General features: G+C 46.2%; 1 protein-coding gene across 4 annotated transcripts in view; it reads left to right on the forward strand.

Annotated features, from left to right (window-relative positions):
- The first annotated feature begins 5,362 nt into the window (after positions 1 to 5,362).
- The window catches only part of FAM49B (family with sequence similarity 49, member B), a 71,356-nt gene continuing 59,482 nt past the window's right edge, over positions 5,363 to 17,236 (forward strand). For all 4 annotated transcript variants that reach the window (XM_005872792.2, XM_005872793.2, XM_005872790.2 and 1 more), the window contains exon 1: positions 5,363 to 5,415. The gene's annotated coding sequence lies outside the window, so the exon portion shown is untranslated. The remainder of the gene's footprint in view (positions 5,416 to 17,236) is intronic.

Genomic DNA, 17,236 nt, shown 5'->3' on the forward strand with positions numbered 1-17,236 from the left:
TAATAGATTTGATCAGCAATGTGGCAGGGTCTGTGATGGGCCCCCTGCCCAGATACTGTCAACGGCACATTGGGGGTCACTTTAAGGCACACCGGTTGTAATTAGGGTTCTACAAAGTTTGACTAAGATAATTTTCACAAAATTAAATTCACAATTTCACCACTCGTGACTTATAATACATTTTAATTCCAGAATGAAATTCTTGCTTTAAAAATCTTTCATAATAGATTAATAGTATGTAGCAGGCAAGCACTGTGACACAATTACTTTCAAGATAGAGAAGTGAGAAACAGCGACCCCCTCAATTTGTGTGCTTCACAGTCTACCACAAAGTAGGCCAAAGTTCAGTGTTAAGTAAATAGGAATTCTTTCCTAATAAAAATTTTTACAACAGTTTTCCTAAGGAAATACATTCATAAGGCACTGTGTACATCCTGCTTTATAGCGACAAGGACAGCTAGGAATCTCATTTATGAAATGTACCCACAGAAATAGGGTGTTAACACTGGGTCCACAGGCGGAGTTGTCTCTCGATCACTGAAATGTGGAGTTTGGGGTTCTGTGAGGTTTCATGTCTGGAACTTCCGTTCCATTATGGCTGTGCTTAGACTGTGCAGCTCAGCAAACAACATCTGCCCACGCCCCGCAGAAACACAGGGATTTGTCCAATGGATTCACCCCCTGGCAGTTCAGTGGGTTGAGGAGGATGTCCAGGAACTGCCCTGGAGCTGTTTACCCCACTCACCTCTGGGCGATGCCCCTGAATTGAGAGCCGACGCCTGGGAAGCCGTGAGCCAGGTGAAGGAGTTGGGACGTGGGAGGAAGCGAAATGATCGTCCCTGGGTAATTCGGCATCTGGCAGCTTGGTAACTGGTCCTGAATCTGCTGAGCTGACGGTCTGACCCCAGGCTGTTCCCTTCGTTCCGCACTGCAGTTCCACTCACCTGTCAAGTCAGGCAGGTAGACCAGATACCCCGAAGTAATAGTCTATATATACCTCTGCCAATGGCACTTTTTCAAGTAAATACTCACGTGTCTTTAAAGGCGATACACCCTTACTTGCAGAAAGTGTTTGTTGGATAATCGCTTCTCCGTTAGTTCAGAAATACCATCTTCACTGTGCTCATCTGTTAATGTGTTTCTCTCCATTTCTCTCTTGAAAAAGGAAGGTAATAGTACACAATGACAATGCTTTTAATTTACAGAGATGATTGGTTAAAGCTTCAAGATATTTATTTTGAATATTTACCAATATGTTAAGCACTCTACCATGTAGCATCTTCCTTTCCCCTCAAATCGCTGAGAATTCATAAGGGTAAAGGCAAATTTTTCACTTGGGCATAGAGCTGCAAGTACTACGGCTTCATGAAAAAACATTGTCTAAAATGTATAGGCAGCAGATCATGATACTGTGAAATAATGATTACAAATAGCTAACATTTATTGAGTATTTAGTTTATATTAGCCACTGTTCTGGGAGAAAATTGTATTAAAACAGTGATTAAGGGTTGTGGGAAATACTACAGAGTTCTTGTAATTGAATGGGGTTATGGGGGTAAGTTTATAATTTTATAAACAGGGATAGAAGGGATTAAGGCTAAGAAAACCCAGCAAATAATAAAGAAGCTACTAAAATTAGAAGATGAATTGACTGCGGAGGAGTAATTATTTGATTTGTAACTTTTTGTTTAATTAACACTTACTAAGTGCCTTCTGGGTAGCAGGCACTATTAGGTAGTTTTGCATCTGCTATTTTATTTAATTACAACGAGTCTTTCACTTCCAGATAGATTTCCCATGGGCTTCCTTTGACTAATGAGTTATCCATCCCGGCCCAGCGCTCCCCAGTCCCGTTTGCTGCTACAATTACCTGGGGAGCCTTGGAAACTCTGGTGCTGGGGTTCGGTCCTCAGAGAGTCTGTTTAATTGTGCAAGGTCGGGACCCAGCAGCAGTACCTTTAAAACTCGCCCTCCCTCCTCTGGGGACTGGGGAGCTAGAAACACTCAGACCATGAGAAAGGCTATTTCACGTACAGAAGCATGTCGACCCGAGCTCTAGGGCCATAAGCAGCTGTTGCAGCCTGGCCGGTGTGGCTCAGTGGTTGAGCGTCTACCTATGAATCAAGAGGTCACGGTTCGGTTCCTGGTCAGGGCACATGGTTGTGCAGGAGGCAGCCAATCAACGATTCTCTCTCATCATTGAGGTTTCTATCTCCCTCTCACTCTGCCTCCTCTCTGAAATCAATAAAAATATATTAAAAAAAAAAAAGCAACTGTTGCAGACTTCAGGAGGGAGTTTGCTGGGTTGGGTGGGCCCGCTTTCCTTGTCTGTGTCCTGTGAGCAGGGATGTGGGAAGTGTAGAATTCTAGAACGAAGTGGGCTAGGAAATGGTGCTCTACAGGTCTCAGGCCCCGAATTTCCAGATGCACTTAATTTGTCGCCTGGGTTTTGCTGTGATATTTATCAGAAACATGTCAGTGACTTGCAATATAAGTGTGTGTTGTATTTTTCCAGAAAGGAGAACTCTATCTGCACTGGAAGTAGTTCCTTTTAATGGAATACACATGCACAGGGTACAGATCTGTGCCTAAAAGGGTTTCATATTTAATAGGACACAGGGAACGACGAAGAATTCTTTGGGTGCAGGGGTTACAGATTGAAATGGCTTCTTTAAAAATCGTCTTTGATGTCGTAGTAAAGTTGTTTCAGATCAAACCATTAAAAAAAACCATGAAGGAAGTAAATGGTTTGGGGAGCTCAACTTTCCTTTGAAAAATTGTTAGAGCCTTAGGTCCCATAGTAGAGAATTAACCTAAAAAAGGATCCATCATCAAAAACATATCCAGTCCCTAAAAAAACTTCCTGGTCATCTTCCTAAACAGATTTGCGTCCCTGGGAACTTTGGGTCCTGCCTGGTGGTCAGATAGAGGACAGCTGCCTTAGACCTGCCAGCACGAGGCACTTCCCCCTAAAATAAACAATGCTTTTGTAAGGGTGACGAGATAGCCTTCCACTGAAGAACGTGACTTCTTAAAAACATTATATCGCATTTGCTGAGAGACCTTAGGCAAGTCCTATCATTCTTTTGGACTTGGGGTTCTTCATTGGTGTAATGAGGGGGTTGTCTGTTTTCAGGGACACAAAGCCCCGGTGTCACCTGGAGAGTGGTGGGGAGAAGTGTTGAGTTGGCATGTCTCTGTGGGCCTTTGCAGGTTCCCTTGGACTCCTCCTGCCTGGCGGGGCAGATTCTAACTTGTCTTTTAGAGCTTAGCTGAGATATCACCTCCCTAGAGAAGTAACTGAAGACCCTTTCCTGTGACCGCCCAATACGTGTAAGCCCCCCCCCCCCCCCCCCCCCCCCCCCCCCCCGTTGTATCTCCGGGGTGGCTGGGATGGTTTCATTCCTGCAATTCTCACCATGGCCATGCGCTCGGTGCATCACAGGTGCTCCTTTGCACAGGTGCAACTTGACTGTGAACTAGTGTCAGTCATTCTACCCCTGAATCACTTTCTGCTCTGAGGGTCGTTCTCGAATGAGTGAGTATCTTCATTTGGCAGCAGGGGCTGCAGGGGCACAGAGAGGAGAACTCGCCAAGGTCACAGAGCTCTGAGAGACCGAGCAGGGGCTGTAGCCCCTGGTGGGAGTCTAAGGAGGAGACAAGATCGGCTCCAGCCTCCGGAGCCATAGTCCAGGCCTCTCTGCCCATGTGGCAGAAGTGAATGGAAGTCACCCTTGGTGGAGACGACCACTTCTCTTCTAGGGCCGTGGTCGGCAAACTGCGGCTCTCGAGCCCCATGCGGCTCTTTGGCCCCTTGAGTGTGGCTCTTCCTAAGCCTTAGGAGTACCCTAATTAAGTTAATAACAATGTACCTACCTATAGAGTTTAAGTTTAAAAAATTTGGCTCTCAAAAGAAATTTCAGTCGTTGTACTGTTGATATTTGGCTCTGTTGACTAATGAGTTTGCCGACCACTGTTCTAGGGGAGCTACACTCTGTCCCCTGGGGCTACCTCTAAGCGATGCCGTGACCAGCTTACTCTTTGTGCTCTTAAAAGAGTTTTGTGAGCGTGAACTGGTGCACTTAATCTCATTTCTAGAACTTTGGCCCCAGGTCCTAAAATTCTTCCTAAGGGAACAACTTCTCCCCATTTTCAATTTTGTAAATGTGGTCAAAGAATCAGAAAGAAAGGAAGAAAAAAAATCCCTCAGAGCAGGAGGAGTCAGGAGAACCGTAACCATGTTTCTGGGCATCTGTGTGCGCGCGTGTGTGCGTGGTGTGCACACACCCACGCAGGGGGGCGGGAGTATTGCACGCATTGGCTTTGATGATGGTTCAATGGGATCCCCACTTTCTCTGGCCACTGAGCAGTTCTGTGATTATTATTTAAAAGGGAATTTTAAACCACAGAAAAGAAAACCGGAAAATAACGTGTTGGGGGCAGAAGCAGCAGAAGTGGTTGCGATGATCCGCCGTGGCATTCTGCCATGACACACAGACAGGCAGGGCCCGAGGTCTTTTGTGAATAAAATGAGGCAGGTTAAGTGGCTTCTGGCAGTTTCAACACCTCATGAAAAGCCAAGAGAGCGCACAAGGCAGCTGAAGATTGCATCCAAGGGAGGGCCACCAAGGTGTCCTGTTTCTCTCCGCTGCAACAGGGAGGGTCTCTAGACACCGCCGGCCTTGCCCCTGACTTCACACTAAATGCCGGAGCGTGGGTTCGAATGGGGTGTTCCCTGTGGTTTCCATGAAAGCACCCTTTGATTCATAAGTTTCTCATCAAAATCTCCCTGGAAGATGGGGGAGTAACAAGGGTGGTGTGATGTGCGGGTTTGTTTTCCTTCCTCTGCCCTGCAGAAGCCCGAACAGGAAGTGATTCAGGGGTAGAATGACTGACACCAGTTCACAGTCAAGTGGAGCTGAGCATGTTGCTGGGACCAAAGGCTGCGGGAGCCCGGAGTCCCAGCATCCTTTAGCTTAGACTCCCGGACCCTCCCTCTGTCCCTGGGGTAAAGCAGTCCAGCCGGACTGTCCCTCAGTCATAGGAGTTTGGTTTGGGCGTTCGCTCTTCACTTGCTGTGCAACCTTTAGCCAGTTACTCAACTTCTCTGAATCTCCAGTGATGTATTTGTAATACCTAAGACTGTTGTGCACATTAAATGAAAAAAAAAATGTTTGGGAATCATGCTCTGTGAACTCTGTGGTCTGAAGTGTTGGAATTCGGAGTTGGTATTTCTCATTTCCCAGCTGTGGTTTTGGTATTGGGAAAAATAATGGTGGCTAGAGGATATACTGGGGCTTATAGTCTGCTGAGGTCTGTTGTGACTTCCTTAATTAATCCTTGCTTTGCCTTCGTTTTGCAGGAGAAGAAACTGAAGCCTGGAGTTTGAGTAATTGGTTCAAGGTTACCAAGTTGGTAAGTAACGGAGCCTTCGCTGACCATGGCCTTTGGGATGCGACCGGTGCCCTTGACCCCTTCACTATGACAAAGAATGAAAGTGGATGGTAATTTTAGCCAGGACGTAGATTTCAGTTCCGTAGAAACGAGAGCTGTCTCTGTTGAAATCTGAATCCGCGTGCGTTCTTTCATCCACTCCGTGAATATTTATCGAGATCCTACAAGGTTATCAGGCCAGGTGATTAATTTCCATAAGAACTGTACCTCTGGAGGGAAGAAGACACGCCCAGCCTCCTGTCATCACTCATCCTCGTAGCTAACATTTATTGAATACTGTTGAAAGCATACCCCGTGCTAAGAGCTTTGTCTGAATTATCTTGTTTAAATTCACAGCAGCCCTAGAAAGTTGAAATAAGAGAAGGAATTTGCCCAAGTTCATTCTACCAGCAAGTGGTTGTCTTAGTCCATTTGGGCCGCTGTTGCAGAATACCACAGACTGGGACCCTGTAAACAACAGAATGTAATTCTCACAGTTCTGGAGGCAGACGAGTCCAGGAATCAGGGTGCTGGCAGATTGGGTGTCTGGCGAAGGCTCTCTTCCTGGTTCATAGATGGCCATCTTTTTATTATAACCTCACAGGGCAGAGGGGCCTGGGGGGCTCCCTCTGGGGTCTCTTTTTAAAAAATATATCTTTTTTATTGATTTCAGAGAGAAAGGGAGAGGGGAGAGAGAGATAGAAACATCAACGATGAGAGAGAATCATTGATCGGCTGCCTCCTGCATGACCCAGGGGGATTGAGCCCGCAACCCAGTCATGTGCCCCTGAGCAGAATCGAACCCAGGACCCTTCCGTCTGCAGGCTGACGCTCCATCCACTGAGCCACACCAGCTAGGGCTCTGGGGTCTCTTTTATAAGGACACTAATCCCATTCATAATGGCTCCACCCTTGTGACCTAATCACCCCCCAAAGTTCCCACCTGCAGAAGCCATCCATTGGGGGTTAGCTTTCCCCACATGCATTTTGCAGGAGCACAAACAGTCTATTGCAGGCATATAGCCAGTCTTTGCCTTTGAACGGTCTGGCCAGGGGACCAGTGATCTTAACTACTGGAAACAAGTCACTCTTTTTTTTTTTTTTTAATTGACTTCAGAGAGCGGGAGAGAGAGTTGGAAACATCAATGATGAGAGAGAATCAAACTGGGAGTCGAACTGTGACCTCCTAGTTCATAGGTTGACGCTCAACCACTGAGCCACACCTGCTGGGCAACGTATCACTCTTGGTAAGGCTCCTTTTGTCAGACCAGCTGCAGGAGTCTGGGTGCCCTCTGCCCACAACAGGGCACTTCCCTCTTCTGCCTCTTCTTTCCCTAGACTCCCTGGTCTCCTCACCACCCTCCACTGGGCTGAGGAGCCTCTGGGAGGTTTAGCCATAGAATGGAGATCAATTGATGATGACTGTTACACAGCCGTCTCTCACGCATACTGTCAACTTTTATTGTAATTGAGGTGTAACTTAACGTGCTATAACATGCACAAATCATATCAATCATACAACCTGATGAGATTTTTTAAAGATATATTTTTATTGATTTCAGAGAGGAAGGGAGAGGGAGAGAGAGAGAAACATCAATGATGAGAGAGTATCATTGATCGGCTGCCTCCTGCACACCCCACTGGGGATCAAGCCCCTGATTTCTGACCAGGAATCGAGCCGCGACCTCATGGTTCGATTCTGGGACTTTCTGGTTCATAGGTCGATGCTCAACCATTGAGCCACACCAGCTTTGAATATGTCACACCCATGTTGCCACCCAAAGCAGGGCTTACAAATTCCCTCATGCCCCCTTGAGTTCATCCTGCCCCCAGAGCCAGTCACTGTTGTTGAGACTTAGGGAAGTCATATCTCTGTCAGATCAAAGATTCCTGCTTTTAACTCGTCCAGATCCAAATATACTTGCTCAACAAAAACAAAACCCAGTGGAGATAAAAATAACGTGTTCAATAGCGTGGGCGATCCTGTCATTCCACCCAACTGGCGTCTCTGTTGGAGTGAGCGCGAAAGAGAGACACAGACCTGCTGTTCCTTCTGTCGGTCTTTGTTCCCGTGGCTTTTTAGAACGTGAGCATCTTGTGCCATCGAGTGCCTTTCTCATATTTATAGATTTTAATTATCATGCAACATGGCCCTGGAACCCACGCCAGCGATTTCTCCTGGTGCTCAACCTAAGAAACCAAATTGGATGCTGAAGAAAAATGGGCCTTGTTGGACTTCAATGGGAGATGGGTTTATCAGTCTCCATGGTGAGACCTTATTATGGGATTTTTCAAGGCGAATTTTGACGCCTTTCCATTTTCATATTACACTAGTGATCTATTGCACGAAATTGCGCGAGACCCGGGACCTGCCCCCCGCTCCCCTGCACCATGGAACTGCCTCGAGTCCTGGAGTGCCGCCTCGATGCCCCACCTCTGGGCCTCGTGGAGCAGCTGCTGGGCCCTGTCCCTGCTGCCCTGCTCCCGCTATGTGTGCCGCCATCTTGTGACAGCGTTACAGCGTGAGGGTCAATTTACATATTACCTCTTTATTATATAGGCTGCTGACTTTAGAAGGTAACCCTTGAGTAAGAGGCAGCTGTGATGTGGAAAGAACTCATGTGGGTAAGAGGTTATTACAGATTGGGTGACTTGGAACATGTGACAACATGGTGGACGGTGCTGATTTGCGTGAGTCCTTCCTGATATGAACGCAGAGTTGACTGAAATATACAAATCATATCCCAGGAGCTCATCAGAAAGGGAAGTCTATGGGTGTCAAAAATGAAGAGAGAGCCCTAGCTGGTTTGACTCAGTGGGTAGAGTGTCGGCCTGTGGACTGAAGGGTCGGCTTTGATTTTGGTCAAGGGCATATGCCGAGGTTTGGGGCTTGATCCTCAGTAGGGGGTGTGCAGGAGGCAGTGAGCCGGCTGGAACTGGTGAGCCAGCTCCAGCACCCCAGAGGCTGGGTTGTTTGTTCTCGTTTCAACTCTGACCTTTGGATTGGGCATCCAGGTGTGGAATTTTCAGGAGTAGGAATGTCACGTGTGATATCACAGGGGCAGGGAGAGACAATGGGGCAAGAGTGGAGCTCTGCCCCCTTCCTTCCCTTGTATTAAAAGTCACTCTGTGTGTAAATGTGGATGGAGAGACTGTTACACTCTGGGTGACAGTGGAAACGAGCACAACATCTTCCCAGAGCAAGTCCGTGCTATCTACCAACATTCGAGTGCATTGTGCCTTCTGACCCTGCAATTCCATGTTAAGGATTTTATCTTGTAAACCCCACCTGCCCTGTAGTTGCCCATGTCTGTGCACATGCGTGTTTATTGCAGCATGTTTGTTAATAGCAGACCCTGGGAGCAGCTGCAATGTATGTTCCTTGGGGACTAATGGACTGAAACATGGTATCTTCTTACTGTAGAATACGGGGCCACTGTTTAAAATAGCAGGTTGTATATGCTCAAAAGGAATGCTCTCCAGGTTACTTTTTTTTAGTTAAAAAGAGGGCAGTATGCATATAAGTGTCTGTGATATACCCCTGTGTGTGAAAAAAACAGGGAGGTATACATGCTTACACACACACACACACACACACACAGATGCGTGGTGATGCATGGGCTCTGGCTAGAAAGAACCAAGAAGTGGGAATGCTGTTTACCTCTTTGGAGGAAAAAAGGATTATGGGTCTAAGATGGAAGATATCTTACTGTACATCCTTTTATACTTTGAATTTTTAAACATAAGCATATAATATATAAAAAGCATATAGTTGCTTTTGTTGTTGTTGTTAAAAACAAACTAGTGCTCAGCAGTTGAGCGTCCATCCAGGAACCAAGAGATCACCAGTTCAATTCCCGGTCAGGGCACATGCCTTGGTTGCCGGCTCAATCCCCAGTAGGGGGCGTGCGGGAGGCAGCCGATCAGTGATTCTCTCTCATCATTGATGTTTCTCTCTCTCTCTCTCCCTCTCCATTCCTCTCTGAAATCAATAAAAATTTTTTTAAAAACCCAAACTAATTACCAAAAAAACTGTACTTTGGGAGCTTTCAACATGAAAGCCCTTCTTATTTTTAGACGAGATGGGCAGGTCTCCGTGATGTTGCTAAACCGCAGCATTTACTGAGCATGTGCCAAGCACCGGGCACTCCGGCATGGTCTGGTCCTCAGGTGCCCATGCCCTGTGACTCTCTCCTTCGCTCGGCCCTGCCTGGACCCCTGAGCTGCCCAGTCCAGGTATGAGAAATGATAACCCCATTTTCACGAAGAGGGAAAGTCAAGTCTTGCAAAGTCGCGTGTCGTGCAAGTAGAGAAGTGGAATTCAACAGCCGTCTTAGACGTGTTTTAGAAATGGGGGCCACGGGGCTGCCTTTTAGACGTTCAAGTTACTGGGATGGCATCTCAAGCCTTTCTCCCGCCTGCCTCGCATCCCTGCCACCTCTCTCGAGGCCCCACGGGCGTGTTCTGTCCATATTAACTTTCCCGAGGGTGCGCTTGTTTGCTCTGGACAGTTGGAGCTGTGTTGTTGGACCGAATCAATCGCTGATGTGTTTTGAAACCGCAAAGGCAAGGAGACTTTGTCCTGCGGCGGCCTCCTTTTCTGACTGACTTTGTCTGCACAGCTGTCCTGTGGAGTGTGCACCATCAAAGGTCTAGGAGACGCGAGCTCTGTTCACTTGAAAAGACTGACCTTGAGGGCCTTTCTCAGCAAAATAGATGTCCCCGGGGTGCTTCTGGCATTGTCATTGTTGTTTTCTGCCATTAGCTGCGTTGCTCACCCGTCACAACATGTTTCCTGGAACCAGAGGCTCTCTCTCTCCTCTCCCTTTTCATCGTTTGGTAACAAGTTCAGTAAGTAGGTTATTCATCTTGCAAAGATGTTGTTATGATTTGACCAACCGTAATCCAAATGGGCGAGAAAAGGGGAGTGAAAAATGAAGTTCCTAGAGTCAAAATCACCAACACTCACCTGAGCATGACTTGAGAGTGTGACATCACCTGTCCCATCCGAACGAAATTCACCGGCGAGGATATTTACCCCATGGATTTTTAGAGAGAGTGGAAGGGAGAGGGAGAGACTGAGAGAAACTTTGAAGTGAGAGCGACACATTGATTGGTTGCCTCCCCCACATGCCTGACCAGGGCCAGGCATTGAGCCTGCAACTGAGGTATGGACCCTTGACCGGAATCGAACCTGTGAACTTTCAGTCTGAGGGCCAAATGCTCTAACCACTGAGCAACCCAGCTAGGGCGCCAATGAAATTTGTCTCTGCGCTGGCTCTTTGACCGGGGCATCTGCCATCTCTCCAACGGTATTTTGTGGGTTCTTTTAGAAAGTGTCCTTAAGCACTTCAAGTCCATTGCCCCGAGTGCAGTGTGGGATGTCCTGGTTTTAGGTTACTGTGAGAGGAATGCGCCTCAGCAGTGTTATCTTGACTCCCCCAAACAGTAATTCTACCTTTCTTGCCTGAGTGCCAACACAGAGTTGGTTTAAAGGCTCTTTCTTATGGGAGCCCTTTCCTCATTCCCTCTCCCTGTGTCCTGTTGCACTGGGTGGAATTTAATTAAAGCAGTTATCTTATTGGCTTTAAACAAGTGCAGTTGTTCCTAGCTATCTCCACATCAGACAGTGCCGGGGAAGATGGCACGGATCCTCTTGCTTCATCTGTGCATGGCCTGCGGGTGGCATATGTCACAGAACTTCAAGTCTCATTACTCAGGATTCTGTGGACCTTGAAACAGGACCCCGCCTCAAACTGGCTTCTGCAGAAAGGGGATTTGCTGGCTTATGTCATTGAAAAGTCCAGGGATGGAATTTAAGGCTTAAATGGTGTTGCTCAGGCTTCATAGTTTTCCTCCATCTCTCAGCGCTGCCTACCATTTCTTTTTGGATTGTGGTGGCAACATGGCTGTCAGCAGTTCTAGCAGAAGGGAGAAAAAAAAAAGGCCATTTTTCCGACAGTTCGACCAAAATCTCAGAATTAAGTCCCAATGTCTCTGATTGGTTGCCTCTGGGTAACCTGCCCATCCCTGAACTAATCCCTATGGCCAGGCAAATGCAATGCTCTGATTGGCCATCTGGGACCAAATGCCCGCCCCCTCGAGAAGCTGGACTAGGATCTGCACCTCCCAGAGCATAAGGATTGAGGATGAGGGAAGAAGACCTTTCCCAAGAAAATCTGAAAACCATTTGTGTATTGGGGCAGGGGGAGGTATGTAGAAGCCAGGATGTCCAATATAGAAGGTTTTTAATCAGCATTTACTCGATGAATGAATGAACAGATGAATGAGCAACCAGGAGCTTGCTGCCGATGCTGTGAGCTGGTTATGCAATACCCTGAGTGGGATTTTAACAGATGGAGCCTTTGCGGAGAGAAGGGATAAAAGAGAACCTTGGGTGGCAATGACTGCGCTGAAATATTTAAGAAGAGACTGGAGATACAGGAGACACACAAGCTTCCAAGAAGTGTCGGAAGGGCATTCCTGGAGATGGAACGTTTGCTGGGTCCCTACTTTATATCATAGGAGCTGGACTAGACGCTTGGAGTGATCTTACCCCACTTTTATCTTCATTTTATTAGGCAACCAATATGTGTTCATTCTAGAAAATGAAAAAATGCACAGAAGAAAGAAAAAGAAAAGTCTTCCCATAAACCTACCCCCTAGAGCAGTGATGGGAACCTTTTGAGCTCGGTGTGTCAGCATTTTGAAAAACCCTAACTTAACTCTGGTGCCGTGTCACATATAGAAATTTTTTGATATTTGCAACCATAGTAAAACAAAGACTTATATTTTTGATATTTATTTTATATATTTAAATGCCATTTAACAAAGAAAAATCAACCAAAAAAAATGAGCCTTTGCGGAGAGGAGGGATAAAAGAGAGCCTTGGGTGGCAATGACTGCGCTGAAATATTTAAGAAGAGACGGGAGACACAGACACACGAGCTGTTTCCAAGTGTCGGAAGGGCATTCCTGGAGATGGAATGTTTGCTGGGTCCCTACTTTATATCATAGGAGCTGGACTAGACGCTTGGAGTGATCTTACCCCACTTTTATCTACATTTTATTAGGCAACCAATATGTGTTCATTCTAGAAAATGAAAAAATGCACAGAAGAAAGAAAAAGAAAAGTCTTCCCATAAACCTACCCCCTAGAGCAGTGATGGGAACCTTTTGAGCATTTTGAAAAACCCTAACTTAACTCTGGTGCTGTGTCACATATAGAAATTTTTTGATAAAATTTTTTGAAGTAAAACAAAGACTTATATTTTTGATATTTATTTTATATATTTAAATGCCATTTAACAAAGAAAAATCAACCAAAAAAATGAGTTCGCGTGTCACCTCTGACACGCGTGTCATAGGTTCACCATCACTGTCCTTGGCTATATACCCACAGGTGCCTCTATATCATGGCCACTTGTCAATAAACAAGGTTTAAGTGTATGTGGGCCACAAAAAACCAAAAGCTTCAATTTTCATAGAAACGTAGGTTTATTTCGATAGAGACATGCTGAATACCAAGGGCTGAAATAAAGAGTCATCGTTCACATAAAATAATAGAACATTTTAGTAAAAATGAATATTTTTTCTTGAACATTAACTTGCCAGACACTGAATAACTGCACAAGTTAATAAGCGTAACGCAAATAAACCTATTTTTCTTGTTCTCCGAAAGCGAAGTATTTCCTGTTGCGCACACCCAACAAGTCAGTCCAAGACTAATGACATGGCATTGGCTTCTAAAATATTCGATAGAAATGGTGCGTCTGTGTGTAAGACACGTAAGGGAAATGAATGCAACACGATTATAGTCATCAGTCATTAGCGAACGTTGTAGTTCGTTATTACTAATTATGTATAACAGGATATTGTAAAAATTAAGTTACAAATTTTTATTAAAACGTTTCTCGCATACCGTTATATTGGCTGGGGCGCAAAAATATTTGTTGTGGGCTGCATGCGGCCTGCAGGCCTCGAGTTTGACATGTTTGCTCTAGAGCTAATTGATATTAGTATTTTGGTATGTATTCTTTTAGTCATTTCTCCCTATTTATACCTGCTTACCTCAGTTCGAGCCGATTTGAGTTCAGAACTGTCTGGTGGCTCCAGGTCCTATGAGCTTCCAATTCATGCTCCTCTGATCCAGACACTTCTGGGTGATGGGGCTTTAAAAGGTTTTGAAACTCCGGGTGCTTTGGTAAGTTTCATTCCATTCACTTCCTTAAAAAGGATTATTGAGGGATACAGAAACCCTTTTAGTCCCTGAGAGACTGGGTGACCAAGATGGATGAGGATGCCTGCTGAGTTCTGAGTTCAGTGGCTGCCAGAGCAATGATGTTTCTGTACAACCCCCTGCTCGGTGTTTTGGCCACACAGGAGGGGACATACCAGTTAGGATGCTTGAGTTGCTAGGAACTGAAAACCCAGTTCAAGTTGGATAATTGATAGGAGCAGGTGAGTGGTTCTCATAACCAGAAAGTGGAGAGGTAGGGTGGGCTTCAGGCACACTGTGATCAGGGCTCCGGCTTCACTTCTTTGTGATTCTCTGGGCTCTGCGCTTCTCTGTCTATCGGCTTTATTCTCAGGTTGACTGTCTTCACGGCAGGGAGATGGCTGCACATAGAATACACCTGCTCTGAGAAGTGTGGAGGAGAGCTGTCCCATGTGGTGGTCTGGGTGGGGTAACTCTTAGAGCACATACTGGTTTGTTCACATCTGGGGAAAGAGCTACTGTGTCTTAGCTTCCCTCTGATTGGATCATATCAGGGACACAACCCTATCTCTCCACCAATCATGGTGGCAGAGGAAATGAGATAACACCGATTGGCTTTCAAAGTGGGGACCCTTTTCTCTGCCAAGGACCATTTGGATATTTACCAGATCATTCGAGGGCCATACAAAATTACCAACTTACATATTAGCCTGCTATATTGGGTCAAACATTGAATTAACTCACCCCCGATGCCTTGTCAGGGGCAGACCAAATGATTTCCCTGGCCTTATATGGCCCCCGGGCCAGATGTTCCTCCCCTCTGGCTTAAGCCATTCAGGATCCACCCCTGGAATTGGAGACTGAAGGATACCGCCTGGTAGGAGAGGAGTGGGGTCCAAAGGGGCAGTGTGTAGGATCTGAACGTAGAAAGTTGAGCAGGCATTGTCCCTGCTCTTCAAAAGCTCACGTTCTAGTGAGCTTCCTGCGATGTTGGCAGTGATCAGAGGAGGACATTGCCCTTTGTTGAATGCTCGACACCTTACATAGGTTTTCTCAGTTCTAACGATGTCTCTAGCAGATCAGTTTTTCCATCGTACAAGTTCAGAGCAGGACACAAGTTCAGAGAGGTCACGTTGTTTGACGGCAGTCACATGCCGAGATGGACAGCGAGGCTGTAGGTCACACATTCCTTCCTCTCCTCCGTATGACGGTCATGGCGAACGTAGATTGTCACCAGGGACCCTACAGAGGTTCTCCCAGTGATTTCTCCACCGGAAGCAGTTACTGCTTTCCACATCAAGCTTTTATTAGAGGAATCCTGCCTGCTTTTTTCTCTAAACCAATGCTGGATGAGAGGAACACACCTCTCCCAGGTCTAGATAAGCAACAGATAATTGAATGAGTTTCTGAGAGAAGCAGAACCATTGTTAACTCAGTGCATCAGAAGAGATGGTTGCACTCAGATAATTTTACCAAAATTCCTCTCTCCTTTGACATTGCTGCCCGAGGCTGCCATTGAGTTTTAAAGCAACAGAGTGACTATTATATAATCCTACACAATGCTCCTTCCCCTGGGGCTCAAGGGAGCGCACAGGTTTGAAATACAGAAGACATTTTTGGGGGTTAAGAGTTTATGGAAAAGCCAGTATGGTTCCTAGATTAAACTGCCCAAACAAGGGCAGACAAGCTGGGTTTTCAGGTTTTCTGCAGACTCTACAGAGACATAATCTTCAACAGAGCAGGGGATGGTTTGCTGGGAATCATTTCTGTGCTGGTGGCAAAATATCTGTGTCATACTGCTCCCTGCACCCACTGGGCGTGCCTTGCGCTTCGCTCCCAGGTGAAAGCATGCTCGTCTGTTCATAGTTCTCCTGACCTCACTCACTTCCACCCAGCAGATGTCATTTTTTCCTGGGAGAAACGAGCAGAAATGGGGAAATCAAAACAGTGGTTGATGACAAGTTGATGCATAAGCAAAACTTAGATGATGTGCTTTTTAAATTTTTAATCCTCGCCCGAGAATATTTTTACATTGATTTTTAGAGAGAGAGGGAAAGACAGAGAGAAATATCGATGTGAGAGAAACACATCGATTGGTTGCATTCTGCAGGCACCCTGGCCAGGGCCTGGGCCAGGGAGGAGCCTGCAACCCAACAGAAGTATGTGCCCTTGACCAGAATCAAACCCGGGATCCTTCAGTCCATAGGCTGATGCTCTATCCACTGAGCCAAACCGGCTAGGGCTTAGATGCTGTGCTTTTTGAGTTCCTGTGTCGGTTTTTAATGTTTATTTTTTGAGGTTATTAACTGATGATAATGACTTTACATTCCCAAGTTCTATTATGTTGTCTGCTGAGTTTTGGGTCCTGGGGCTGGGAGGTGAACAAAGCACAGTCTTAATGGCTAAGAGCCTTCAGTGACCCTCTCCCAGTCTCAGATCCTCCGAGTCTGTCCACGCCAGCATCACTTTTTGGTCCTGGTTTACGCTGGGCCAGGCAAACTTGTTCAGCTGCACCTGGAAAAGGTGTGAAGTAAAAGTAAAGAGGAAAAGAAAAAGGCCGGAGGCTAAAATGCATGGGCTTCGGTGTTGGGTCTGAACCAGAACAGCAGGGTAGCTGGTTCATCTTGTTGACTCCACAGGGTGACCACTGCGGTTGTTATTAGGCCTGAAATGTAGGGGTTCTTTGTTACCGCAGCATAACCTAACTCAGCCACCACCACTGTCATAGAGGCGCCAGATTCACGGAACCTGGGAGCAGGCCAGCTTGTGTGTATATGTGTATGTATGCGTGTTGGCCTCAAATACGTGTATGTGCAGATATGAATCTTGCTGCCTCAGTGGTCAAATTTGGCTACACATTAGAATCACCAGAGGATTTTTAAAATTCCAAAACTAGGGCTACACACTGAGTGAATTCACCAACTCAGGGGGCGGGACACAAACACTGGTAGTTTTTAAGCTCTCCAGGTGACTCCAGTGTGAGGACAGGTTCAGGAACCACTGGTCTATGAGAATTATAATAGTGTCACCAGTATTACTTGAAGAGGAGTAGAGATAATGGTAATGACATTGGTATTAGACATCATTATTGTTTGCCGATGGCTTTCAGGCAGACTCCTGGGTGTTTTATTTATTTATTTATATTGATTTCAGAGAGGAAGGGAGGTAGATGAGAGAGAATCATTGATTGGCATGCCCCACACTGGGGATCGAGCCTGAAACCAGGGCATGTGCTCTAACTGGCAATTGAACCGTGACCCTGGTTCATAGGTCGATGGTTAACCACTGAGCCACGCCAGCCAGGCCATCCTGGGTGTTTCATAAACATCCTGACATCTCACCTGCCGGACAGCTCTCTAGGTCAGTGGTCAGCAAACTCATTAGTCAACAGAGCCAAATATCAACAGTACAACGATTGAAATTTCTTTTGAGAGCCAAATTTTTAAAAATATATTTTTATTGATTTTTTACAGAGAGGAAGGGAGAGAGATAGTTAGAAACATCGATGAGAGAGACATTGATCAGCTGCCTCCTGCACACCTCCTACTGGGGATGTGCCCGCAACCAAGGTACATGCCCTTGACC

This window comes from Myotis brandtii, unplaced genomic scaffold, assembly GCF_000412655.1.
Source record: "Myotis brandtii unplaced genomic scaffold, ASM41265v1 scaffold390, whole genome shotgun sequence".
Classification (NCBI taxonomy): domain Eukaryota; kingdom Metazoa; phylum Chordata; class Mammalia; order Chiroptera; family Vespertilionidae; genus Myotis; species Myotis brandtii.